This window comes from Hibiscus syriacus, unplaced genomic scaffold (assembly GCF_006381635.1).
Source record: "Hibiscus syriacus cultivar Baekdansim isolate YM2019G1 unplaced genomic scaffold, ASM638163v2 tig00002840_pilon, whole genome shotgun sequence".
Taxonomy (NCBI): Eukaryota; Viridiplantae; Streptophyta; class Magnoliopsida; order Malvales; family Malvaceae; genus Hibiscus; species Hibiscus syriacus.
Genome location: NW_024061947.1, coordinates 226,548 through 244,409, shown reverse-complemented (window position 1 = coordinate 244,409; position 17,862 = coordinate 226,548). Strand labels below are relative to the sequence as shown.

Genomic DNA, 17,862 nt, shown 5'->3' with positions numbered 1-17,862 from the left:
CACACCGAGGAATGACTCTAAGACGGTCCTCAAATTCTTTCATAAGAACATCTTTACTCAATTTGGAGTACTATGAGCTATCATCAGTGACGAGGGCAATCATTTTGACAACAAGCTAATTGCTAAGGCATTGCAAAAATATGGAGTGCGACATAAGATTGCCACGACATATCACCCACAAACCAATGGGTGAGCTGAAGTGTCCAACTATGAAATCAAACAAATCCTAGAGAAGGTGGTGAACCCTAGAAGGAATAACTGATCCCTGAAACTTGACGATGTACTCTGGGCTTATCAAACGACATTCAAAACACCTCTGGAATGTCACATTTCAAGATGATATATGGGAAAGCATGTCACCTACAAGTGGAATTAGAACATAAGGCATACTAGGTGATCAAGAAGCTGAACTTCGATGCACAATTAGCTTTGGAGCAAATGTTACTTGATCTAAATGAAACAGAAGAGTATCGAGCACAAGCACATGAAAATGCCAAGATTTACAAAGAAAAAACCAAGAAGTGGGATGATCGAATGCTTTTGTCGTGACATTTTCATATTGCCTAACAAGTGCTCTTGTTAAACTCAAGCCTTAAGCTCTTCCATGACAAACTGAAGTCACGATGGTCGGGACCATTTGAAGTACACCATGTTTATCCTTATGACACTCTGGATATCAAGAATGTTAATGACAGATCCATTTTCAAAGTCAATGCCCAGCGTCTGAAGGCCTATCAAGGAGTTCCACCCATGCATGACAAATCAATACTTCTCTTGCACGATATTGAGACTTGTCAAGCATCTTGAAGATGCCGTTACATTTTAGATTTACTTATGTACATAAATAATTCTTTATTTTTCTATTGTTTTATTGCATTTTCTTTTAAGTGTTTAATTTATTTTTGTTGCACAATTAGGTCCACACAGCCGGTACGTGATGATTGTACGGTGGAAGTAAAAGGGATTTGGGTGGAAACAAGACAAAAAGAGGAGAGAAAACATTTTCACTTGTTCACCTTTTTAACTTTTACTTTAGGGTTTATTTTTTTGCTTTTGCTTTTACTTTTCACTAGCCTACCAATGAAGATGCTTAGCTGCCCACCAATGAAGAGGTTCACCAGCCAGCTGATGAGGAAGAGCCAACTGATCCTGATCCATTCCATACTGTGTCGCCAACTGAGCATCGAGAAGAAGAGCTTGTAACTATACTAGAACCCCTGTAGCCTGTTGAGCCAATGGATGAGGAACAATCCGAGATGCTGCAACAAGTTCCTTGGTAAAAGAGTAGATGTCGACGGAAGAAGGTGTCTAGGCGTAAGGAGCCCCAACTTTCCACAATCCCAGAAGAACCAAGTACTCCCCCTACTACGCCAGCATCAGAATCTGAACACTCCAGCCCCACATAACTAAGAAAGCGCACCCGTCGCACGACCGTCGCACCACCACTAGCATAAAGTCAAGGTACTTTGCATTGCATTGCATTTTATAGCATGTAATTTAGATTTTATTTAGTTTTTAGCATTAAGGACAATGCTTCTCTCAAGTTTGGGGAGGTAGGGTTCTCAAATCATTGCTTGATAGTATTAGTATAATGAATTTGCCATGGCATTAGTAAGTGTAGAATTAGTTTTCTGGAATAAATTAAGGATGCCCGATGATGATGAATTCTTGATGGCTAGGATTGAACGTACATGACTGTTGAGGATGATAGAACCAACTTTAGGACTTGCTTCTTTGAAACATTTGAATACACGATTATATGTTTTATATTCTTAAAGAACTTAGAAATTTTTTATAAAAGAATTCTTGAATGTCGTGGCATAAAACTTTGTTAAAGAATGGTGAAAACCCCACAATAAAAAAAAGTTGTGAATAAATGCTTCGGCATATCTGTAGAGGGACACTCCGCTATGCCATGGTATTGCCTAGAAACTACATATAAATAAATGGCAACTATAGCATATGAGTGAATGAAAGTAGTCACGGGATGACTCTATCTGACTAGCTCGGGGGTGGAAGGTATGCTCTATTTCACCTAGAGTGTGGGATGATAGGTGTGATGGGCTGACTCCCCTCGTAGCAGAATTAATGAAAGAAAAGAAAACAATGTGGGAGTAAAATTTGTAAATGTTGTGGCAAAACAAGAAAGCTTGCTTAGAAAATTTTTAGTTTTGTTAAGCATGGACTGGATAAAAACACACACACATCCACACAAAGAATCTTGCCCTAGGGGACAATACTTGATTTCTCAAACTAGTCTAGCATGTTGAAGCCAAATGCTGAGGGCTGAAATTTTATCCCATATAACTATTCTGCTTTTAAACTTGCCATGATATTTTTATTTTGCTTAATATTATACATTGCTTGAGGACAAGCAAAAGCTTAAGTTTGGGGGTGTGATAGCTCTGTAAAAATGTCATATTTGAGACATTTTCACTTAAGCTATTGACTGTCTAAGAGCCCATTTAGGATCATATAGATGCATTTATGAGCATATAGTTACATGTGGTGGAATTCTGTTTACTGCGGCATTTTATTTTATAATCAGTGTTGCTTTATGAGAAAGGTGTTTGTTTGGTGATGTGCTGGATTTGGGAGCAAGGAAAAGAAAAAGGGAAATGTCGTGACATAAGGAGATTATTGAGCAGAATGCAAATACCGAACCAGTTGGTATTTCGAGAGTGATCAAAATGAAAGAAGATATTTTTAGAGCCAACTGTCCCTATCTTCACGTGATCTCTACGCGTGAGGAGACACTTGCCTGGAGGGGACCACGCCCTGTTGCTGCTGATCCTGCTGGACACGTCTTGTTGCTACTGATCCTGTCGGTCCTCTACCTGCTGCAGCATGATCCTATCGAGTACTCAGCCAGCCACCCAGGTTGGACCATTACCAGCTGCCCAGGGGGACTACTGCCAGCTCTGTCCAACCCTCACGTGAATGAAGCATGATTTGGGGTATCATAGGAATTTCAACACAAATTCGTAGGTTAAATCTCCCCCTATAAATATAGGATGAAGCCACAATAGTGAAGAGACTTTACACATGCCGGCTTGAGCTTATTTTCAAAGAGAAAAAGGTCTCTCATTTTTCTGTCAATCCTATTTTCCATGGTATTCCTCCATTTACAAGCTAGAGGGAGTGGCGTTCTAGGTGTCCGAGAGGAGCTAGTTCATTGTGACAGTTCGTGGTGGCCGAGAGAAGCTCTGGCATTGCACGTCGAAGGCTTTTCCTCATTCCCTTTGCTCTTTGATTTCATTATTTATCATTTGGCACTACAAGAAAATATACCTTTAATGACACACGGACGATGACACGCGCTAATTTATGACTTGCAAAACATGAGTGTCATAAACAAATGTCATGGTCTTTAAAATCTAAATGATTTATGACTTACAATAATGTGTGTTATATTTAATAGTCATAATCCAAAAAATTTAACAAACACATGGAGGATACTTTTCATTGTGTGTCATCTCTCAAAGTCGTCTTTTAATTTCTCCATAATTTTCATCACGTACGCATACTTTCCTGCTTCTAAAATTCGTCTTTTAATTTCCCCCCATAATTTTATCTTTGATTACAACGCAGGATCAGTCAAAATTCAAGGGTTTCCACAGGTATTCCTCGTTCTCTATTCCACCATTCAATTTGGGTTTCTGGTTTTACGAAATTGTATGTTAAACTCTTTCTCTGTTGCAACGGGAGAAAAAATGTGTGTTTCTAGTGATCTCACACGAATTAAACCCTTTCTCGTTTGCCATTCACGCACAAATGCATTTTTTTTATTTTGCTTTGGCATTCAGCTTCAGCGGCTAAAACCCTAATTACTTCTTCACTTTCTCGATTTCACATCTCGCATTATTTACATGGTGTGCGCTTTCATCGCATTATCTGAGGTTTTATGATACAAGGTGGGGATATTTCAGCTGGTGACGGAACAGGGGGAGAATCTATTTATGGCCTAAAATTTGAAGATGAAAACTTTGTGTTAAAACATGAAAGAAAAGGAATGTTATCCATAGCTAATTTGGGGCCTAACACCAATGGGTCTCAATTCTTCATTACAACTACTCGAACATCTCATCTCGATGGGAAACATGTGGTTTTTGGGAAGGTTTTAAAAGGAATGGGTGTTGTTCGATCTATCGGGCATGTTGCTACTGAGGATGGTGATTACCCCACTCAAGATGTTATAATTGAAGATTGTGGAGAAATTCCTGAGTGGGTAGATGACGGAGTATCTAATTTTTTTAAGGATGATGATATTTATCTCGACTGGCCAGCTGACCTTGACAAAAAAATGAATGACATTACTTGGTGGATAATGGCAGTTGACTCTATCAAAGCTTTTGGAAATGAGCAATACAAGGTATTTCATATAATTTGTTTAATTTCCCTTTTTTGTATATTACACATTTTACATTATTATGAATGAGTTTGCCTTGTACTCTCTGTGTTATGGCTGCATAATGATGGCACATTTTCTACCATACATTAGACTGCTGAGTACCGATAGCTTTAGTACTTTTCTTTGGAATTTGATTTACTGATACAGTGTTAGTAAATATTCCTAGTTATTCCTTCTTACAGAAACAAGACTATAAGATTGCTCTTAGGAAATATCAGAAGGTTTTGCTCTATTTGGATGTCTGTTGGGACCTGGAGGCCATTGATCAAGGTGCATAATTTAGTTGTTTGATGATCATGATTTTATTGCCATTAATCCTCTAGTTATTCTGCTGACCTTTTTGCTGCCTTTCTAATTTGTCATCACACAGAGAAGAGCTCATCTTTATAGAAGACCAAGTCTTAGATATTTACAAATAGTTCTATAAGATTTTTTATTTAAAATTATTAGATCATCAATAAGTAAAAGGTTTAGGCATCTAGCATGGCAAGATCATTCCAGTCTTTCTCTCATTTTTAGTTCTTCATTCATTGAGTAAAGCATGTTATGATAGGGAGTTCCTCTATGTTAGTATCTGTAATCACTTATATTCCTTTTTCGGTTATTGATGTTTGTTTCTTTTCATATGATTATTGTCTGTGTTGTCTTCTTTTGGCCTGCAAGTTGAAACTGTGTGATCTAAAAAGAGCATTGCTGGATACTGACTTTGCAATTCGTGATGGAGAATATAATGTGAAAGCTTTCTTTCGCCAAGGTCAGGTCAGTGCTTAGTATTTGTACACATTCAAAACCATGTTTATTACTTCCTTGGCACCTCGTACTTTGTCTGGTCTGTTCTCTTTTCCATTTCTTTTCGCTGGTCATGTTTCTAATTTAGTTTGTACCTTTGCTTTTTTTACTGACTACTGTCGGTGATTTTTCAAGCATAACTAATATTGTCGTTTCTTATTTTGCTAATTGATTTGAGGGAAAAACCTTGTGTGTTTATAACAAAATAAATTGCATGCTCTTGTTTTAACTGGAATGCATATTGTTTAAACTATTAAATGACTAGTTTTACTTTTATCCGGGATTTTTTTTTACTTCAATTGCTTTTGTATTTAACTGATGTCAGGCACACATGGCACTAAATGAAATTGATGTTGCAGTCGAGAGCTTTAAAAAGGCATCGGAATTAAAGCCTAATGATGGTCTGTAAAATCTTATCTCAAGTAAAACAGTTGTGAAACTCCTACCATGCTCCCTCCTTCCCTCTTCCATTTTCTTCCTCTGTTTTACTGTTTTGAGGTTTGGAATGACTTGCTAAGTTTTCATTTTTGATTAATGGAGTGCCATGTTGTGTCACCTGGTAAAGTTGCATACGATTGTAACCTAAGTACAAAACTTGATGTTATATCACTTAATTAGTTTCTGCTATAATTCTTACCTCTACTTCATCAATGTCCTTCAATTATATATTTTTGAGTAGATTTGGGATGACCTTCATCTTATATCAGGTTTTCTTCTACTCAGGTGGAATAAAGAAAGAGCTTGCAGCTGTAAGGAAGAAGGTTGACATCAATCTATTCTTTCTCTGAATAAATATTTAATGCTTTCCACCTCGCACTTCCAGTTGATTTCACCTGTGAAGGTAATTGAGTTTGAAACACTGCTGCAGGATACCAATAGACGAGACCAGGAGAAAAGGGCATACTCTAGAATGTTTCAGTAGATCTTTAGCCAACTTTATGGTACATCAACAGCCTTTCTGTTTGATATTGCATACTCTAGAATCTGAGGGATCACACAAATCAAGACCGTCCATTACTGATCTGCCAACTGATTCTAACAAAATAAGCATCCTTATGTTTTGGTAACTTATATTAACACTAAAACTTATTGATTTGTTTAAGCCACTACGTTCTATAGAGGCTTTGGATCTTTATATTTCTAATGCATAAGCTCTTTCTGGAACCCATTTGTAAGCATCAAAATTGCCAGACCAAAAACTTGGAACCCACTTGAGGAGAACATCTTCTTTCGAAAAAATGGAAGACGCTGTTGCAGAGTCCATAGCTATCGAACTTCTCATGCAAGCTCAATCTTCGAAAATGGACCTACTTGAAGACACACGATCTGCTAAAGCTGGTCAACCCATTGAAGAGAAAAAGCTTGGGCCTCCGAAACTGATTGAATATAGATAAGTCAGGTGGTTCAACTAATTTAATTGGTTGTCTCATGTTTTGTATTGCCATTATTTGGTTTCTATTGTCTTATATTTCTGTTGTTCTGCATTAGGTTGAGCTGTCAATAACGTACGAAGGGTCCATATTTGTTGTAAGTGATCTCAAGTTACTGATGGATACATTTCACCGAGTCGAGTTCACCGGAACATGGAGGAGACTGATCTCTCGAGTTAAGAAGCATGTTATATGGGGAGTCCTGAAGTCTGTAAATGGAATGCATGTAAGGGATCTTAATGATACTCCTGTAAACCGACCTTAAAACCTCTATACTTTGAATCTTCTCTTACTTAGAACGTAACAGTCTTGTCTCCCTCCTATTTGTTGGATTAGGACATGGAAATTTCTAACGCTTAATTTTACAATAAACTATGATAATAGTTGTTCGGTTTCTTCAATTTCTTAAAGCATCCACTACCATCACATATTAGATGTCTGTGGGATTATATGAAGAAACTTATAAAAAAAATTGAATATACCCGTGTTGAATTTATATTCATTTCTAGCACTCGCACTGATCTCAAGTAACATATTATTTGCAAACATGTTTGAGCTTAGTTTATACCATAAAGTTTGGAATGCAGATCTTCTGACCTTCCTTTTAATTATTTTACATTTTGGTAGGTTAAGAAATTCAAAGACAAGGGACACAGTCAACAGCGAACTACAACTGCTGCTTCTGATGGTGAATTCCATCTCCTTGACAATGACCAAGCTTCTGATCAGAAAATAGCCTTTCCTAAGCGTTCAGCTGATGACGTCGGTGATGGATTTGTCACTTCTGTTAGGGGCCTTTTCAACAATCAATGGCGCAAAGCCAAACAATTTGTGCTACGAACTATAAGGGGTGATGAGGAGGGCCACCAGCTAGGACAGTTGAGTGATGGTGATGCATCTGCTGCAAGGTAAAGTCGGTGCTACTTACCTAGACATTAGATTCATTTGGTGGAGAGTCATAGGCTTTGGTTTCAATTCTTCTTTGTGCAGCATAGATAGTAAAGCTCATGGCTAATCCGAGTAGGGAAGAGTAACTAATTTTATGTGAACTAGGACAATTGTTAAATTCATTTAAGGAGATTTGTAACTTTCAGTGTTTGTTTATTAACTTATAATAATTGTTATATGTTCTTTCTCAATGTCATATTTTCTTTGTTTTCCTTGACTAATCGTTTATTGTAAACTGTTTCTAGTGTGAATATATTATATACAAATAGATTGCTTATATATAATATGATATATATATATTTAGTATTATGAGGCATTAAATGTGATTTAGTTTGATTATTTGTCAATCACAATATATATATATATATAATTTACGAAATACAATCACGACACACGAATGTAAGTAATACAAATGTGTGTCATCTTCATTTATGACGGGGGCTTCAATGACATTCAATGTAAGTCATACATGCGTGTCATAAATTTATGACACACAAATGTGTGTCATCTTCATTTATGACGGGGGCTTCAATGACGCGCAATGAGCATCATAAATGCGCGTCATAATTGTGTGTCATAAATGCGTGTCATAGATTTATGACACACAATTGCACGTCATCAAAAATTTATGTCGGTGGCTTCAATGATAGGCATTTATGTGTCATCTGCACCCATAGATGACGCGCAATGCGCGTCATTAAAGGGGTTTTCTAGTAGTGTGGGTTGTAAGGAACATATTAACTTGCTTTGTGCTTGCTTATTTTGAACCCCACCATGAATAAATCCTATTTGGTGGGAGTTCATTTTGGATATTTAAGATTTTCTTTAATGAATGGTTGTTTTACTATGTTATTATTTGTTCTGTTTATGAAGCTTAGTGCCTTAAGGTTGTAGGAGTTATGAGAGTAGTCATTCCTTAAGAGATTACTTAGTGTTCGAGAGAATGTCTAGGTAACACAACCTTAGTGCTTGAGACAAACTAGGGATGAACCACATACGCAAGGGGTTCTAGATAGTAACTAGGCCTAATCCACCTTAGAGATAAGGCTAGGATTTCATTTGACTAAAAGGAGTTGTGCATGAACGATAGGTTAGATGTTAATGCTTCCGCAAAAAGGTATTGTCGAGACATATCATGTTATTTGGACCAATAGGATCACTGTAGGGGCTAACGCCAACCGATTTTGCCAAGGCATCTTAAATATGTCGAGTCCCTTAGACTCTGTCGGGCATATAAGGTATAAAAATAAGACCATTGTGAGAAATAGACTTAGATTTTCCTAAGGTCCCGTTTGGATTAAGGATTTCATGATTCCTGGTAGGTATATTTTTTTTCTAGTTAAAGATACCCATGTTTGGTTGGGTAACATTCCCAAGTGGGGGTAATATTTATTTCCCAACAGTAAATATCGTGTGCTTAATCCTGTGAATGTTATTCCCACACACATGTTAGGTATTCTTTTATTCCCGTGCTAAGGGCTAAAATACCCTTCTTTTCCCCTTTGCCTCTGCGTATATTCTCCCCCCTTGAGTTTGCCTCAATGTATCTTCTTCTCCCCTTTAGCTTGCCTCTGCGAAAAAATCATCATTCTCCTGGTAAGATTTCTTCTCCTATCCCTTTCTTTACAATTTTTGACTTGTTTAATTTTTTCAGAAAACTGGTTTCGGGTAAGAGTTTAGCTTAATCTAGTATTTTTTGGTTGAACCCATTTTTTTTAGAAAAATACTTTTGGGTTAGGGTTCTTAAGGTTTTAGTTGCTTTTTGATTGGAAATTAGTGTAGTCGATTTAAGTTAACCTCAATCGATAGTTTCCTTATAGTTATTGTTTTGCTTGGATTCATTCTGCCATTTTTTCATAATCTAGTATTATTTGGTCAAACCCATTTTTGATTGGAAATATAGTTATAGTTGTTGTTTTGCTTGGATCAATTCTTCCAGAATTTGTTGTAACACTTCTCATTTAGATTTTGAAATTGAAGAGACTGATGAGAATCATTAGTAGCTGGTAATTTTTAAAAAAACTAGTTAGAAATAGTCTATTGAAAAGTATATCAATAACATAGCTTATAAAAGCACAAAAACATTATACAGCTGAAACCAAACTTTAGTTATAAGAAGTTGCAGTAGAACGCGGGGCTTAGATAAAGGTAACCTTGTATAAGCCAAGAGAGTGATGAGTTTTTAGTCTGAGTTGGAAACATGTACCTACAGAAATAACAGAAGAGAGATTGAAGGAGTGAAAAAAAAAGATGATGATTATTAATATATCATTACAAATGTTTGTTGAATGATCAGTATATAATTATGTTGTATACATAGGTTGCATAGAAGGAAGAAAACCAGTAGAAGCTTTATCGGGTTCATCACCTAAACCTTATAAAGCAATCATGAATTCAAGCAAAGATGCACATAATATAGTAATTATTCCTTCAATCACCCAATTAATAGATAACTTAAGTGATCAATTACAAAATATAGTAATCTGTTTAGGCCAGAGTCGAATAAAATGAAAATCGTCCTTTCCATCCTTTTCAGCGCATAATTTTACTCGGTAGGTAAATTTGTAGAACTAGGCTTGATCTTTTCGTTCTTTTAAACTACCTTTTTTGCTACTAATTAACCTTGTTATCTTTCACAAATTCCTTTATATTTATATAGTAATTATTTATTGAGATGAGTATGCATTACTTTCTGCAGGCCTTGCAAAATGACCAGATAGCGTATAAGTTCCAGCAAATGACTGAAGCCATTGAGGCAGCTTTGAATGAGATTCCATATGATGAACTTGATATATCGGAGGAAGTCCAGAAACATGTACTTTACCACGAAAATTTTGCCAAAATTATATCTGTTATGTTGATTCTTTGTTTTGTTCCATGCACATTTAGGGCAATCGAAATTATAGCTTCACAAAAACAAACAGCTAGATTCAAGTGACATGTTCTTACTAGTTCTCTTTCGTATCAGATTGAACTTGTTCATGCACAATTCAGACGAGCAAAAAGAAGACCGAACTCACCTGATTTGCAAATGGAACATGCTTTAGCAGTAGCACAGAAAAAAAAGGATCTCGACCCTACAATTCTCAAAAGACTTTTAGATAAGTTGCAGCTGAGGACAATCAATGATCTATCGAAAGAGTCAGTTGCTTTCCATGAACTGGTTATTACAAGTGGTGGAGATCTGGGGGAGTGCTTTGAGGAGATGGAATCAGTGCTCAAGAAGCTTAATGATTATGTTCTAACCAAAAACCCTGAAACATTGTATAAACTTTTGATGGTTAATGTTATACTTCTTTTTGTTATGTAGTATATGACTTGCAAGTAATGTGCTAGTTTTTGAATATGTTAATTACTTTTGATAGTTTTTATTATGTAGTAAAAACTGTCTTTGATAGTTAACAATTATCACTTTCATATGTGTATACATTGTTGTATGTGAAGGTATATTTCCTAAATTATAAAATTTGACTCTATAACTAAGAAATTGCTTAGATTTAGGCTAGTCCAGTGTAAATAACTAGGGCATTTCATCATGATTGACTTTGCATCTAATAAAGTTAATTTTGAATAGTTCTTGTTTAATATCATGACGGAGTTACGTAATATCATGGTTGTTAAAGCAAAATTTTTGGTCTTTCAAAAATACTAGTGCAGTTCGATGCAATGGCACTGAGTTTGCTAGTCATGAGGTAAATTTTATTAGAGCTCCTATTTTATGATTTTAGTTCAGAGAAACTATTCCATTGGTTCTCTAATTTATTTAAACCAATGATGGATTTTGGGTTTTGAAGTTTTCATCCACTGTATGTTTTCTCTTCTTTCTTCAAGTCGATCTTAACTGACGACGAGCTAGGATCTCAAATAGCAAGCTAGATGAGACAATTTCAAGAAAGTTGTCATGTTATTTGTTGAACCTTCATTTAATTGTTTTTTCTCAAGTGTTGGATTTTTGTTAAGCATCAACTTGCTTTTCATATTAGTATAATTTTAATTTTGTTTAAAGCTTCCCATTGTTCCTTGCTTTACTTTGTATCTCTTTATATACAGGTAAGCTATTTCACTTGTCCTTTGTGTATGATCTGAAAGAAATTAACGGTCTAGTATGTTCAAAGTTTGACCTCTGTCGGTTTTTATATGTTCGGAGAGAAATTACAGGTTGGGAAACATGAATTATTGGGTTGCTTGCTTTTCGTAATCAAGAGTTAAGTACAAAACAGATTAGAACCGAGAATTAATAATTTTATTAAAATATTAGCAAATATAATGATAAATGATGGTGAAATATAAAATTATAGACAATATGATTTTTAGTATTATATTTTTCTTACTTATTTGAATTATGTTTTTGTAATATAAATTCATGAGATAAATAATAATGATAAAGTATGCAGAATTAAATATAAATATAAAAGATAAATAAATAAATTATATATAGAAAATATAATAAATATTATATTTTAGATAACAAAAATAATTTACATCTTTTTATTATTATGAAGAATTTTCACAATGTAAACATTTAGTTAAATGTTGATGTAAAATTTTAATATCTTTTTACATAAATTATATAAAATTTAATATTAATTAAAATTAAAATAATACATGATATATTTAAATACTCAAGTAATATATTATCAACAAATAGAATTTTTATATAAATAATTTTTATTTAATATTTAGAATTTAACTTGTTAAAAAATATAGAACAATGACAATTTGGTAAAATATACATTCCAGTAATCTTTTATTCATTCAACCAAAAATTATAATCTTACATTCCTACCAAACCAACCAAACACAGTAATGTAACATTCCATTAATCCTATTCCCTGGTAATCTTTTATTCCCACTGGTAATCTTACATTCTGTGAACCAAATGCACCCTAAGTGACTCCTATCACTCATTCCCATAGTAGCTTGTCGTGTGAGGAAGTTAAAGTCCTAGTAATCAAATCCTATATTTACATTTTATTTTGCCTTGACATTTTCATTTGTTTACACTCAACACAATTTAATTTGCCAAGACATTTATATCCAATTTGCCACAACATATCCATTTGCTACCATATTACCATCATTCCACTTCCACAACATTCATTTCATTTTGCCACAACATTATCATTTGTACATAACATCACTAACTTTACTTAGGTGACATAGTAAAGCCCTTTGATTGAACTTATATATTTCCTCCAATCCTTGTGGAGACGATACTCACTCATCATTGTATTACTTGTTCGATTGTGTATACTTGCACATATTTCCGCACCCATATATAGTACTTAGAACCAGCAGGCAAATATATATGTTTAGCCCTCTTTCCTCAGGATTCTAATAAGTGTACTAGAAAAATGACCCAACATTTTTTCATAGAATGTGGTTAATCCTTCTCACTTACGTAAGTTATTTCATCAAGTCTATCTCAACATAAACCACTCAAAATGAACTATGAAATAATTAATATCTTTTACAACAACTCAACCTCACAATAGGTAAGGTGAATTTCTTCAAGTTTATTTTTAAATTAACCACCCAAACTCTGGGATAAGAAACCATTAAGAATAAATATTCAACCTCATTATTCGGTGAATTCAATATGTCATTCTCACTAGGAACTCTCATTCAATATGTCATTCTCACTATAAACTCCTATTGAATATGTCTTTCTCACTAGGAACTCCTAAACACTTGGGTTTGAATTCATTAAGAGTTTAATAAAACTCATCCTCTCAAGCGGTAAATTCATCTAGTCCTTCGCGATTAGAACTACCCACTCAACTCTGGGTTATGAACTTATTAAGAATAGATATTTAACCAAAATCAGTAAATTCATCAAGTCTTTCTCACTAGGTCCACCCACTACCTGGGCTATGAATTTATTAAGAGCAATTAAGCTCATCTTGTGCATGTACATTAGTCGTCATAGGGATAGTAGGTAGAAATGTACACTATGAGTCTTTTCATGGTTTTATTTTACCATATTGAACTTAGATAACTAAGTTGGGTATCTACCTTGAATTCCTCAACCAATGGGCTTTAAACCCATCCCCCTCGACGAATCAAGAACCAATTTTTGACTTTAACCTTTAGTAAACGGATCAACTAGGTTCCTCTCTCACTTTGATCATCATTTAAGACACCCCACATTTCTAATATATTTAGGATAGAAAAAAAAATCCTTAAGTGTCTTGAACAACTCTCTTACTCATTAATACTTGAGTAAAGTTTATTATTAGTTTTCACAATAAAACTATGTTTTAACAAACTCAAATCTTGTTTATACAGTATTTTATTCTCCAATGATCATGAAATTCCTTATATCTGATTTAGTCCTCCACAACATTTTTTCATTCAAAATGAATTTCGATTTTTCCTAACTCATCATAAGAAGTGTTTAGGAAATTATGAATATTATGACAAAGTTTATTGTGAGTTTTCAACTTTTCCTAACAATAGGAAAAATGATCTCAGGTTTAAAACTAGAGATTTAAACACAAATTCTGAAATAGATTATCTATTTTCTTTCCTCTACTTAGGAAAATCACTCAACGAGATTTTAATAGCTACAACATACTTTTAGTAGCAATAGTGTCTATCATATTTTCATTCATGATATTCAACATATTAGCCTTAAAGAGACCATCACATATTTTATTTACTATGACTAAGTTTGGTATTCCACTCAAGCAAATTATTCTATACTCTTTTAACTTCTACACTAAGTTTTAAGAGTTTTTATCTCGTCATAGTAATTTTTTTATTTAAATTGAAATAGTGAGCATAGTAATGAACTGTGCACCAGGTAGGTTTCAATGAAAGAGAGGTGGTGCACTAGGCACGCTTAAGTACCAGGTCTTTAATAGAACCATTCCTAGACATGCACTTTTATACTCATCACACTACTTTTCAATAAATCATTTATATATTTTCTCTTTATTTAATTAAGGCCTCTTTAAAGAGTTATGCTTGATACTTTTACTTACAATAGTTTCTTATTAAGCATATATATTTTTTGGGCTAACACTACCACCTTAGCCTTAGTAGTACTACCTTAGTCTTTACTAGTAGTTTTATCTCATTTCATAGTATCTACTTAGTTTTAAAGACTAGCTTGAAGGCTCATGCAATCTAATTCATGTATTTGAAATGCATGAATTAACAGACAACAAGTCTAAATAATCTGACCTTGCGAGTAGAATTACAATTCCAAATAGACTTGTTCATTCTCACCATGCATACAACTTCATTCTTTGCATTATCATTTTTAATCAGCATGACCCCAAAATCCATCGTGACAATTACTTCATCTGAACCAACATCTCTTTTGTATCTTCTGAAGTCAAATGAAGAATATACATGGTTAGTCACGAAATTCATTTACTAACAAAAGTTAAAATAATTTATTGATAGTGACAAGATCCTTATCTTTAGGATTTGGGTTCCTTATTTTCAAGAAATTATGGAATCAAACCCGAATTTAATAACTATTCGGTTTGAAGAATCTTCTCGTTCAACATCATCATCTTCGTGATTCTCCAAAATTACAACCATCATGGTGTCTTTATAAATTTCTCAAATGAAATTATTAGTATGATAAAATAATTTATAATTATTTTCACCTTGATTTTCAAGTGTAATACTAATTTCCTCAATACATAAATAAATAATTACATATCTTCACATGAATCAATCATCATTATTCACTTAACTAATACACGATAGATCATGTAAATATTATTTAAAGATTATCATAATTTGATGATGTATTAATTTAATATTAAGCTCTCAAATCACATGATTAATATATTATTATGCATTTATTAATGCAAACGTCAAAAAATCTATTCACATAAGTGACCATTATAAATTTTATAACTTATGTCCATTCATTCTTCACAATAGCATTTAAAGTGCTATAATTTCTAATAAATATCTATTCACAACTCACATGAATATTTTTTAATTTTTTATTCAAACATTAATACATTTAAAATTGAAATGAATTATCAATTAAAAAATACTACTAATCCATACTATTAAACACCAACATTCCAGATTAATCATGATAACATATTATCATGCACAAATGCTTATAACACAATATTAAAATTACCATTTAATAATAAAATTGTTATCATTTAGACTTCATAAAGCATTTATTATAGGACGTTGATTGTAGCTAAAATATTTATAATTGCTTTCAAATGTGCCTAACACATATCCATCTTAAAATCATGATGCATGCCGTTACATCAAATAACAGCTAATCTTTAAAACATTGAAAGAACATAAATATTAATAATTCAAGCATTCAAAACATTGAAACCACTAAAATTCATGACATCGTCACTAGCATCAGGCTGCATCGAATCGCGATAATAATAATCTGTATCAAAATATTACATACCAATTTGATGCAAGGTTGAACCGACATTTGAAATCACACTTACACACAAACTTGAATCCAACATGTGGTTTCATCGTTCCTTTTACAAATATCATGCAACAGTTCGAATTTGCTTCTAAATTGTTGGAAAAATATAATGCTGTAAAACGAGACGTTAGCACTGACTGGAAAATATTAAATAAATTATTCAATCAGAATGATAACTGTGTCTTGGTAATCCACTGCCTTAGAAGCAAATTCGCCCCGATGTGTGTAATAACTACAATGGACGAACAACCCCCTGAAGTTAACATGGCTCTCCAAGAATTTGTACACCCGAAAACTAGAGTGAACTTAGATGATACTGCTCTTCTCTCAACTCAAACGAACACTCTAAAGAGGAAAAGTGTTTCAAAGAAAATGTTTGCTTGGGATATCTAAAAGTGAATGAATTTGCCCACTATTTATAGGCTAAATAGTGAGGGTAAAATAGTCACTTCCAAATAACATTTTAATTCTATTAAACATAGAATTAAAATCCTTTAAAAGACGGTTACAAATTGAGCATTACCAACATCTCAAGTGTTCAATAAAATGTCAACAAGTTTAGTTGATGTTGTATTTCCATCCATCACCAGTACCATGCAAGCTAATTCATGACTGCAGCAGAACGTCTGTCTGTTTGGATCTACCAAATTGATTTCGTGGGAAAAATAAAGATTTTCCTATGTTGGTTCAAGTTGCTACCTTTCGGCCATTCACCATTAATTCATTTAGACTCTTTAATGACACGATTGAAATAGTTCTAATGCCACAAAAACAATTAGTTGGTTCTCCTTCAATGTTAAATGTGAATCAATTTTTATAGCGTCAAAAATCTTATAACTCAAATAACTTGAATTCTCTAGTTCAATCAATGTTTAGAGAAATTTATTTCAGAATTTTTATGAATGTCAATGAACATATCTCGATCCTTGATCATTATATATTTAGGCTTTTGTTGATAGGAACGGGTATGGTTTATTTGGCTAGGAATTTGAATGTGAATAAAAGGTTGCACATTATGATTTCTATTCAATTGAAGTTCGGTATATGAAGCAGTTTCAATGATCTCTTGATATTATTTTATGACTCTGTGGTTGTACTTTGTGATCTATGTTTTGGTGTAGACGGTTTTCATGCGTGGTGAAGACTGAAAATCAATGGGATCAAGGAGAAAGTTAGTAGTGATGAATTATTCGATTTAGCTCTTGATGATGTGGGAAGAAATACTGAATTTGTTTACACGCCCATTCGCAAAGATAGAGCCAAAGTGGTGGAACTGCTCAAGAAAGTTAGCTCTATAATTCATATTAATGTTAGCTCAAGTTATGCTTTAGCTGTAATTGACAATGAAGTAGTTTACCCTTTGGTTATAGTTCTGACCTTTGCTTTGACCATGAGAAACAACAAACTAAATTCTATCCATGCGTGATTCAAACATTTAAGAGAACATGTTTTCTTGTTCTCTGTGTTTTTGTTAGGGATGGACATATTAGGGTAATTGATTTAGGTGGATATATGTATATTGCTGCCTATAGTTTTGGGAAGATGAGAATTGACAGTTTGGGTTTTTCAGAAGAAGTGTATTTGACAAAATTATAAGACCTAAAACGCCTTATTGCTTGAAAGGCTACATTGTTTTGCCGGTTAATACAAATCTATACCACACGGTGGTGACAATTTATTGGGAAAGGATGTTTGAAAATGAGGACAATGAGCGAGTAGTGAAACACACAAAGGCCTCTAACCTCACTAAGGATGATACATTTCAAAATGAGCTACTAATTGTTAAACTCTACGTAGCATTTAAAGAAAGTGACACTGGTAATTGTTGGTGCATATATGAGAGATAA

The 17,862-nt window shown here is 33.8% G+C and overlaps 1 pseudogene; it reads left to right on the top strand.

The window, feature by feature from the left end:
- Nucleotides 1-809: 809 nt before the first annotated feature.
- On the top strand, nucleotides 810-17,441 carry LOC120154177 (annotated as a pseudogene).
- Nucleotides 17,442-17,862: the final 421 nt, after the last annotated feature.